General features: G+C 42.4%; 1 pseudogene; it reads right to left on the bottom strand.

Moving 5' to 3' along the window:
* Positions 1-9,042: 9,042 nt before the first annotated feature.
* On the bottom strand, positions 9,043-10,027 carry LOC126950823 (WW domain binding protein 1-like; annotated as a pseudogene).
* Positions 10,028-11,244: the final 1,217 nt, after the last annotated feature.

Genomic DNA, 11,244 nt, shown 5'->3' on the forward strand with positions numbered 1-11,244 from the left:
GTTTTATTTTTAATGCAAATTTTGCTTAAGCCACATTCACTTCCTCTTTTCAGAGAGAGAAGCTTTCTTTCCCTGACCAAAATTCAAATAAGAGAAAAAGCTGTACAAACATTAATGAGCAGTTACAAATAACATTTAACCTTAGAGAAAAGTGAAAACCACAAATTTGTGAACAGAAGAATATCTAGAGAACAAACAAAGACTCTTACCTTAAAGCAGAGCTTCAATTCCAGCTCCGTCAAGTGTGGAATCGGGTCACTTGAGTAAAGTCTGATTTTCAGTCCAAATCAGGGAGATTCAAAACCTGAGAGGGTCCTAACTGGAGACCCTCTGCTGGCTCCAGTGAAGTCAGGTGAATGAAAACTGTTCATGCTGGTACCAAAATCCTAGCTGTGGGCAATGCAGTGGGGAATCAATAGAGGCTTGCTTTAGGTCCTTCCATAGTTGCCAAAATGTCAACTTGAAATAAGCGTCAGAATCTACTTTGATTTGAAGAGAGTTTATTTTGAATTTTGAAGAGAGTTTATTCAAGTACAAAGTTTGAAGATGGCCTCCTGGGAGACACATATTCCAAAGAATGGAAGTCAGCATTTTGAAGTGTAGAAGTTTGAGGTCACTTACATAGATAAGGTTTAGAAAGCTTAACAGAATTTCAATATTTTTCTGTATTTGGCTGAATGTATAGTTATAGTAATCCAATTAGACAAGGTAATTTTTTTCTTTTCAGGAAAGGTCTATTTAACATTCCACACGGAAGATATAAAATTCAGGAGGTAATTAGTGTTACCTTAACTGAGTTAGGTACTGATAGGGTTTGGTTCTGTGTCCTCACCCAAATCTCATAGTGAATTATAATCCCCATAATCCCCACATATCAAGGGAGGGACCTAGTGGGAAGTGATTGGATCATGGGAGCAGTGTCCCCCATGATGTTCTTGTGATAGTGAGTGAGTTCTCATGAGATCTGATGATTTTATAAGGGGCTCTTTACCTTTCACACACACACTCTCTCTTTCTTGCCTGCCACCATGTAAGATGTGCCTGCTTCTCTTCTACCATGATTGTAAGTTTCCTGAGGCCTCCCCAGTCATGTGGAATTGTGAGTCAATTAAACCTCTTTTTATAAATTACCCAGTCTCAGGCAGTTGTTTATAATTGGGGAAAACAGACTAATACAGGTACAAAGAAGGAGGCAGTTAATCTATCACAAAGATCAGTGATTAGAAGGAGGTCTGGTCTCTTGTTTCTCCTCATCATTTACAGAAGAACACTGAAGAAGAGAGTTAATCTATAATCTAAGCAGCGGAAGTTACAACTCCATGCTCCATGGCTGAGATCACAGTCATATCTCTCAAGACTTAATGTGTTTTCTGGGGTTCCCAGAGCTTTTAAATTTTATTTATTTTCATATTCTCTATGCCTCATTTTTCTTATCTGAAAAGAAAAGCAAGTAATACTACTACTTGCTTCATGGGCTTGCTGCAATATTTAAATGACAAAGAGGAGATAAAGCAATTAGACCCTAGCACATGGTGAGTGCTCAAGGAACACTGGCTGCTCTTATCACAAGGATCGGTGTATAGTAGGCATCTAAAAATACATAAAATAAATTTGAAAAAAGTTTATGGCATAGAAGTAGATAAAGTAATCAGAACCTAGCACATGGTGAGTGCTTATTTAAAAGTACAAGTCCTTTTATTTATTTTTACGTATTTATATTTTTGAGATGGGGTCTTGCTATGTTGCACAGGCTAATCTCCTGGATTAAAGTGATCCTTCTGCCTCAGCCTCTTGTGTAGCTTTGATTACAGGCATATGCAACCATGCCCAGCAGTATGAGTTCTTTTAATAAACGGATTGACTGAGGTAAACTTGGTCACTGTTCGCTACCCAATGACTGTCTTCTTTTCTATTTATTTTGCCAATCTATCTTACACCTGGATTGTAAATGATCTGCTGCACCAGTTCAAATTGTGTTTAAGTCATAAGAAGGAAAAGTTTGGAAAACCAAAATCAGAAACAATTACCAAGTGAAATTATAATCACACAGGAAAGGTGTTTAACAAGGGTGAATGAGAGATTCCCAGTGGCATACATCTTATTTAAAATCTTAATTAGAGTTCTGGAAAAGGCAAAGTCATATGCTAAAGTAATGTTAAGGTAATTACATTAGAAATGGATGGAAATGTGAATACAGGCTGAGGACCTATATAGAGAAGCTGCGGGCCAGGGCAGTGGCTCCCACCTGTAATCTCAGCACTTTGGTAGGCGGAGGCGGGAGGATCACTGGAGGTCAGGAGTCCGAGACCAGCCTGGCCAACATGGTGAAACCTCATCTCTACTAAAATTACAGAAATTAGCCAGGCATGGTGGTGTGTGCCTGTAATCCCAGCTACTCAGGAGGCTGAGGCAGAAGCGCTTGAACCCTGGAGCCAGAGGTTGCAATGAGCCAAGACTGCACCACTGCACTCCAGCCTGGGTGACAGAGCAAGTCTCCATCTCAAATAAATAAATAAATAAATAAATAAATAAATAAATAAATGAAATAAATGAAATAAAATAAAATAAAGAAGCCTGTGCACACTGATTGCAATGGGGCAAAAATAATAAATAAATAAATAAATAAATAAATAGAAAGAAGTCAAAATAAGGCTTTTTTTTTTTTTTCCAAAGAGCTCAGAATGTATTATAAACATCTCATTAATCTGTTCAGTGTTTCTAGAAAAGTGAGATAAGGTACTTAATTGAGTCATATTGCTTAAAATTGTTTTAAAAAAATTGTCAGTCTTTTATTATAAGAAATCAACTAGTTCTATAAAGGATGAATAAGAGAAATCACAGTCCCCAGCCACTTCTCCCTGTCTTCTTTTCCCAAAGGCAACTGCTCTCAAATGCTTTAGCTGATTCTTTGACAGGTATCTCTGTAACGATAAATAATACTCCTGCATTTCTGTTTATTTTTTCTCACTTTTCGCGATGAGGATTTAGCTCTCTTTCTTGTGTGCCCACTACTACCAAACCTCTGCACACTCCCCATTTCTCCATCCTCCTTAATACAGGGTCACAATTTTGGTCAGATCAAATTATGGTAGTAACGGTATTTGCATTATTATAATATGTTTTATATTCAAAATGGAGGGGCTGGGTGTGGTGCCTCATGCCTGTAATCCCAGCACAGTGGGAGGCTGAGGAGGGAAGATCACTTGAGCTCAGGAGTTCAAGACCAGCCCTGGCAACACAGTGAGACCCTTGTCTCTATTGCTTAAAAAAAAAGGTAAAAAAAAAAAAAAAAGAATGAAGGTATGTGGTAAACCACTATTACTTTTCATTTGCTAGACATTTTGGGGGATGAGGGGGTGTTCTCTTGAGGTGTATTTGTCTTGTTTTTTGTTTTTTCATCTTGCATTATTTGCTTTCTTTTCTGAGACCAGTAATATCTATCACTATTCAACCCCAGTTCTCCAGCTTATCCCTACGTCTTTCAGTATGTTGATTCACATCAGGTATCAGACATCAACTTCATGTTCTAGAAAAAAACCCTACCCAAAGTTGTCTGAGTTGTTTTATAGCTAACAATCTCCCTTTACCAACATCCTGTAGACCTCTGCCTCTCCCTGTGTAGATGTCCTTTCTCAAATATTTTCCTATCCTTTTGGTGGAGTACATCCTCTATCCACTAGCTTCCCAAGAAAGAGTATGTGGGAAGTAAAGCTTTTGAGAACCTGCAAGCCTGAAGTATGTTTCTTCACTCATAGTTGATTTGCAACTTGACTGGCCCATAGAATACTAGGTTGGAAATAATTTTGAAAGCATGGTGTATTAGTCTGTTCTCACATTGCTCATAAAGACATACCCAAGACTGGGTAATTTATAAAGAAAAAAAGGTTTAATGGACTCACAGATCCACGTGACTGGGGAGGCCTCACAATCATGGCGGAAGGTGAAAAGCATGTATTACATGATGGCAGGCAAGAGAGAATGAAAGTCACGTAAAAGGGGAAACGCCTTATAAAACCATCAGATCTCATGAGACTTATTCACTACCATGAGAACAGTATGGGAGGGACAGCGTCCATGATTCAATTATCTCCCATCAGGTCCCTCCCACAACACGTGGGAATTATCGGAGCTACTATTCAAGATTAGATTTGGGTAGGGACACAGCCAAACCATATCACATTGTTTTACTGTCTTCTATCTTCCAGAGTTCCTTTTGGGAAATCTGAACTTATTCAGATGCCTCAACCTTTGCGTGTTGTGTTTTCTGGAAATGTGTAGAATTTTCTCTTTGTGCATTATTCATCAGTATGGGTTTATGCTATGGTTTGAATATGTCCCTTCCAACATTCAGGTGTTGAAACTTAATGATCAAGGTGATGGTGTTAAGAGATGGGGCCCTTAAGAGATGATTAGGTGATGAGGGCCCATCCCCTTGTGAATGGGATTAGGTACACTGAAAATGGGGCTTGATGGAGGAAGTCTGTCCTTTTTTGCAGCCCTCACTAGATACCAAACCTGCCGGTGCCTTGATCTTGGATGCCTCCTCAGCCTCCAGTACCAAGAGAAAATAAATTTCTGTTCTTTGTAAATTACCCAGTCTCAGGAATGTTTTTATAGCAGCACAAACAAAATAAGACAGTTTATTTTTGGGCGTTGGGCTGAGGATTTAGTGAGACCTTCTATTTTTTCCTGAGGGCTCTTTTTCACTTTCTCATTTTTTTTTTTTTTTTCATTTTTATTATGAGACCAGGTCTTGCTCTGTTGCCTAGGATGTAGTATAGTAGTGTGATCTTGGCTCACTGTGGTCTCAACCTTCTGGGCTCAAGTGCCTCAGCATCCTGGGTAGCTGGGACCACAGGCATGTGCCACTACATCTGGCTAATTTATTATTATTATTATTTTTTTTGTAGAGATGGGGGCTCATTCTGTTGCCCAGGCTGGTCTCGAACTCCTGGACTCAGAAGATCCTCCTGTCTCAGTCTCCCAAAATGCTGGAATTATAGGTGTGAACTGAAAATTTTTTTTATATTTTTCAATTCTGATTTCATGAGTTCATTGTAATAAAAATTCATGACCTTTCTGAAGACATTGAGAGTTTTGTTGCTCTTCCTACACACTTTCTGTTTTCACTATATATATTTGTTTCTGTTCAGGTGTTTCTTGAATCTTTCATGCTTGATTACTTGCTCATATTTAAAAGTGGAGGCTTCAAGAGCTGCCTGGAAACTCTGAGTAAGTGGGTGAGGCTTGATCATGGTGAGATTTCCTGTAGGGTGAGCTGCCTGGGCCCTTTGTTGGGGAAGCCCCGATGTCAACATCCATGTGAGTGTATTTGGATCTTTCTTCTTGGGTCTGATAGATTCCCACCTACAAAAGACTTATTTGGTGTTCTGCATGAAAGTAAATAACTGCTGCCATCATTCTGAGATGAGGAGGAAGTTTTGCATTTAGTAGGCATACATCATTTACTTAACCCTCCTGTGTTTTGTTTATTAAAACATACTCTCTGCTTTACCCTCTTCAAAGAGGAAGACTGTCTTCTGGTGGGGTGAGGGAAGGAAATCACCCAGCATTTGGAGGAAGAGAGGGGCATCTAGGGATATAACTGCTTTTCAAACAGCTTTCAACCAACGTTCTTTCTTCCATCACAGCCCTGCCCTTCTTTTCTAGGAGTAGTTGTGCCTTCAATGCCTGAGCCTTGATTATTTGGTAGTTTAAATTGACTTGGTTCTTGGATTTCCCCAGGAGGAAAAAGAGTTCAAATTTTCATCAGTTTTACCAAGTCCATACCACCTGTTATCTGTTTTGTAGCTTTCAAAAAGTTGGTGCTATTTCTTGTCATGTTCACTGTATCCTTATAGGTTTATGCTTAAAAAACAAAACAAAACAAAACCTTTTACCATACCATAGTTGCAGTGCAGTTTAGGAGAGAGTGAAAGTGTGTGTTCAATTAGCCAGCCATTCTTTTGCAATTCTGCATTTTTTATGGTATGTTTAGAGATTTTTTTTTAATTTTTTTTTTTTTTTTTTGAGACACTGCTGTGTCGCCCAGGCGGGAGTGCAGTGGCTCCATCTCGGCTCACTGCAAGCTCTGCCTCCCGGGTTCACGCCATTCTCCTGCCTAACCCTCCTGAGTAGTTGGGATTACAGGCACCCACCACCACGACCGGCTAATTGTTTTCTATTTTTAGTGGAGACAGGGTTTCACCGTGTTAGCCAGGATGGTCTCCAACTCCTGACCTCGTGATCCGCCCGCCTTGGTCCCCCAAAGTGCTGGGATTACAGGCGTGAGCCACCGCGCCCGGCCGTGTTTAGAGATTTTTTTGCAGTTGCCTTCTTTTGAGAAAACCAAAGGCAGCAGACTCTGGGCATGCTGAACTGGGGCTACTTGCTCCATTTCAGTTCTTAAATTTAGAAGTATGCCTCTGCCTTCCTCGCAGACAGTCCAATTAAAAATAAAAACCTCCAAATCAAGAATCGAGAAACAGTTATGGGACTCTGATTGCAGCAAGCATTTTCAAAAGCAATTAGCATTCAAATAACTTACCCACTGAGATAGAACAATGGTCTCCCAAGGATGTTCACATTCTAATTCCCAGAACCTGTATGTCAAATTACATGTCAAAGGGGGATTAAAGTAGCAGGTGGAATTAAGGTAGCTAGTCAGCTGACTTTAAAATAGGGAGATTATCCTGGGTCATCTGCTTGGCCTAATGTAGTCACAAGGATCCTTAATTGTGGATGAGGGAGACAGAAGAGTTATTGTCAAAGTTATATGATGTTAGAAAGACTTGACCATCCCTTCCTGGCTTTGAAGATGGAAGGGGAACATGAGCCAAAGAATGCGGATAGCCTCTAGACACTGCACCAGGAAAGGACACAGATTCTCCCCTGGAAGCTCCTGAAGGAACCAGCTCTGCTCACAGAGCTTTTTTTTTTTGTCAGGGAGAGGGGGATCGATTTTTATGTGGGCTTCTCGCAGTGGTTAGAGTCACTCTTCAGAACAATCTCAGCACAGGAAATGCATCACTGAGACTGCCTAGAAAAGTCTGACCAGTAGCACCTTACTGCTTAAAACACACATATTCACAATAACTGACAAACGATAATGTGCCTCACGCAGGAATGTGTTCTCATTTGCAAATCTCTCAACTGGCTATAGCACTAAACCCTCCACCAACTCCTTCTATCTCATTCACCTGGAAACCAGTCTCAATCACATCTCCCCATCCCCAGAACCAATTCCTTATTAAATCTCTCCCTAAGCGGGTTGCCTCCTGTAGCGGGGGCCAGACTGTGACTTGGGAATCAAGCCTGGCTCCACAGGTTGCATTTCCATCTTCTTGTGCCTTTAGAGTAGGACACTGCAAGGAATCCCACAGTTAGCACTCCACCACTTCCCCACTCTAACTGGGGAAAGGAACGTGAGAGAGTCAGAATTCATCTATTTGATTCGTTCACTGAAAAAGGATTCACTTTGGTAGAACTTGTTTGCCTTTGAGATACTTCAGTGAGTTACTTGGGATTCTTTAAAAAGTGGAAGAAAAGGCATCTGAGGGCTATGACACAATCCAGCCACTTCTGGCCACATGTCAGCTTGCTTGTGCCCACTGGACTCGTCAGAGGGAGGCAGGCCCTGCAGTACCCCCAGTACCCTCAAAGCCTCCTCCTGGCAATTCTGGGCAGGGCTGACGTCTGGGCCACAGCTAGTCCAAGACTGTCTTTGAAGACCCAATCAAGCTTCTGTCTGAAATTCCATCTTCTTCTGTCCCAGGTGGTTGTGGACACCCCTGGGGGCTTGTACGGAGGACCAGGCATGGCCAAGGGAAGCAGACAGGCTCAGAGCACATTTCCATTTACAGGGAACAGAACACAGGCCCCTGTGTGTCCACGGAACAATGTGTAAGTTGCAGTGGTGAGTAGAGTAAAACCTCTATGTTGAGCACAGTTATCTCTGGCAAACACAGGGGCCTGCAGTCAGTCCACAATGCTGTGGAATACACCTGAGTACACAGTCAGACATTTGCCCCGTAAACAGTAAATGTGTAACATCAGTTACTTAGAGAGGGCCGTCTGTGCTCCAGACATGTGGTTTGCATGAGGAGAATGGCTGCCACTCAAGGTATCTTCACAGGGAAACAGGGTTTGGGCTCACACACAATGGACAGGCATGCAGGGTTCACCCAAAAAGTTACGGTGTACAGACTTCACTCTATTCAACATGGATTTGGTTTTGTGGAATCCAGATGCACTCATTTACTTCACAGCCTTGGATTTGTCTGTTTGGGGATCGATCTATCTATGTATCTATGTATCTATCTATGTATCTATCTATCTATCTATCTATCTATCTATCTATCTATCTATCTATCTATCTATCTAGATATTTATATCTATATATTTTCTTACCATAATATCAGTGCCTTGTCTGAATATCATCATATCATCATTGTTGAAGAGTAGGGGGAAAACCAGACTCTTCGTATGAACAGGGCTGCTTGAGGAATGTTCATTTCAGCTGTTTGCCACCTCCATTCAGATTATTCCTATCACAGCTCAGCTGGTGACCCAAAGCTAAGCAACAGGCGCAAGGATCCTGTGGGTCTTCCAGATGGCTGTGTTCACCTCCTACCTGAGAGACTCTTTACACAGAAAATGAGTCACCCCACTCAAAAGGAGTGGGGACAGGGGCAGGGACAGGACATGAGAGCCACAGATAACCAAGGTGTTTCTTCCAAGTGGTCAGTTTAAAACAGACAATGACCAGCCATCCATCCCCGAAAAAAACCCAAAAGAAACCACACCAAAAAAAAATTTATTCAGAATCAAAGACAAAATACGGTGTGACGGCCAGGCTGGAGGGGCCCTTTCTCAGTGTCTATCCCTTCTTCAGTCTCCTATCTCTTTCCTCCTATGTGTGAGGAACAGTGAGACATAAAGACCCGCGGAGCACGTGCTCGGGCTGGAGGCTGATGCTGACCACCTGTGGGCACAGACCAAGGGGCACATGCAGAAAGCTGCACATCTATCCACTACCATGGCTTAGGGCCACCTGCTCACGGAGGTTTCAGAGACAGCCTCCACTCTAGCCTTCACACAAGACATCTCCTTTACACAAGACAGCACATGGTAGCTGTCGTGGAAGTCCAGGGGCCCATCCAGTGCATCAGCGATGAGCATGTTGAACTCTTTCAGGCCATGATCATGGTGGCCCTGGCATACACACTTTAATGCCCGAGTCACCAGTGAAGTGGCAATGTCTCCTGAGCATCTTCTCTTTGCTGTCGGGCGGTGCGCTGCCATGTTCAGAGCTGTCATCTTTCAGCAGCTCCTCCTTATCTTCTGCATCCTTGTCCAGGAAGGTCCTTGGGTCCAGCTCTCCCAGGCTGGCTACAGAGCCACTGGGCTGCATCTCCAGGTCTTTGGTAGGTCAGAGGGCTCAGGATCAGCGATGCTTGGGGGTCTTGTGATGCTTCTGCTGGGCTCAGACAAGGGGATTCCCTTGGATCCCCTGGTGGGATTGGCGCCGGGGGACTGCCATCTGCCGGGCTGCACTGTGCAGGCAGGAGCTGCTGCTGCTGCATAGCTGGAAGGCACTGTATGCTGGGGGAGGAGTTGGAGGCTGGCTCACCACTTCCTCATAAGGAGGAGTTAAGTAGTTTAGCAAAAATCTGAAATAAAAAGGCAGCACTGAGTGATTGAAGGCTTCTCGGCAGGGGATCAGGTTGATTTCATGTTGCCGATGCTGGGCCTGAAGGCGGTGCTTGGCTTGGCGGTGGTGGCCATTGCAGCAGCAGCTAAGGATGATGATGATGGTCCACACCAGCCAGAGCTACTAGAGTTCCTAGTAGTAGTTGTAGCACTGAGACTGTCCACAGCAGTGTCCTGTGTCACAGATGTAGCTTTGATTATTGGTATCCATGCAGGCTTCCTTATCCTGTGGGGGTTCAGCCCTGGCTGACAGGGGGCTGGGCAGCACCAGGAGGAGCAGGAGCACCATGCCACCCAGGAGGCTTCTCCTCTCCATCCCCCTCCTGCTCCTGCCCCTCTGCCATGGCGCTGCCACCTCCCTCCTCCCTCTCCTCCTCTACCCTCTTCTTCCTTGTTCCTTCTTTTTTTCTGCTGACAATTTGACTTCAGCCCAGTAAGGCTAATTTCGGACTTCTGACTGCTAGAACTGTAAGATAATAAATTTGTGTTGTTTCGAGTCACTAAGTTCGTGGTAATATGTGAAAGCACCTATAGGAAATGAATACACTCACTATAAATTTAAAAAATAAAGTATGATTCACAGTACCTTAAAATCTGAGAACCCAGAAACAAATCCATGCACCTACAGTGAACTCATTTTCCACAAAGGTGCCAAGAACATACATTGGAGAATGGGCAGTCTCTTCAATCAATGGTGCTGGGAGAACTGGGTGCCATATGCAGAAGAATGAAACTAGGTCCCTATCTCTTGCCATATACAAAAATGAAATAGAAATGAATTAAAGACTTAAATCTAAGGCTTCAAACTATGTAACTACTACAAGAAAAAATTGGAGAAACTCTCCAGGACATTGGGCTGGGCAAAGATTTCTTGAGTAATACCCCACAAGCATAGGCTACCAAAGCAAAAATGGACAAATGAGATTATGTCAAGTTAAAAAGCTTCTGCACAGCAAAAGAAACAATCAGCAAGTGAAGACACAACCCACAGAATGGGAGAAAATATCTGCAAACTATCCACCTGACAAGTGATTAATAGTATATATAAGGTATTCAAACAACTCTATAGGAAAAAATCTAATAATCCAATTATAAAATAGGAGAAAGATTTGAACTGATATTTCTCAAAAGAAGACATACAAATGGCAAACAGGCATATGAAAAGGTGTTCAACATCATTGATCATAAAAGAAATGCAAATCAAACTTACAATGAGATATCATCTCACCCCAGTTAAAATGGCTTATATCCAAAAGGCAATAACCTATGGAGAGGATGTAGAGAAAAGCAAACCCTTTGGACACTGTTGGTGGGAATGCAAATTAGTACAACCACTGTGGAGAACAGTTTAGAGGTTCTTCAAAAAACTAAAAATAGAGCTACCATATGATCCAGCAATCATGTTGCTGGGTATATAACCCCCCAAAAGGGAAATCAGCATATCAAAGAGCTATCTACACTCCCATGTTTGTTGCAGCACTGTTCACAATAGCCAAGACTTGGAAGCAACCTAAGTGTCCATCGACAGATGAA

Source organism: Macaca thibetana, chromosome 3, assembly GCF_024542745.1.
Source record: "Macaca thibetana thibetana isolate TM-01 chromosome 3, ASM2454274v1, whole genome shotgun sequence".
In the NCBI taxonomy this organism is placed as follows: Eukaryota; Metazoa; Chordata; class Mammalia; order Primates; family Cercopithecidae; genus Macaca; species Macaca thibetana.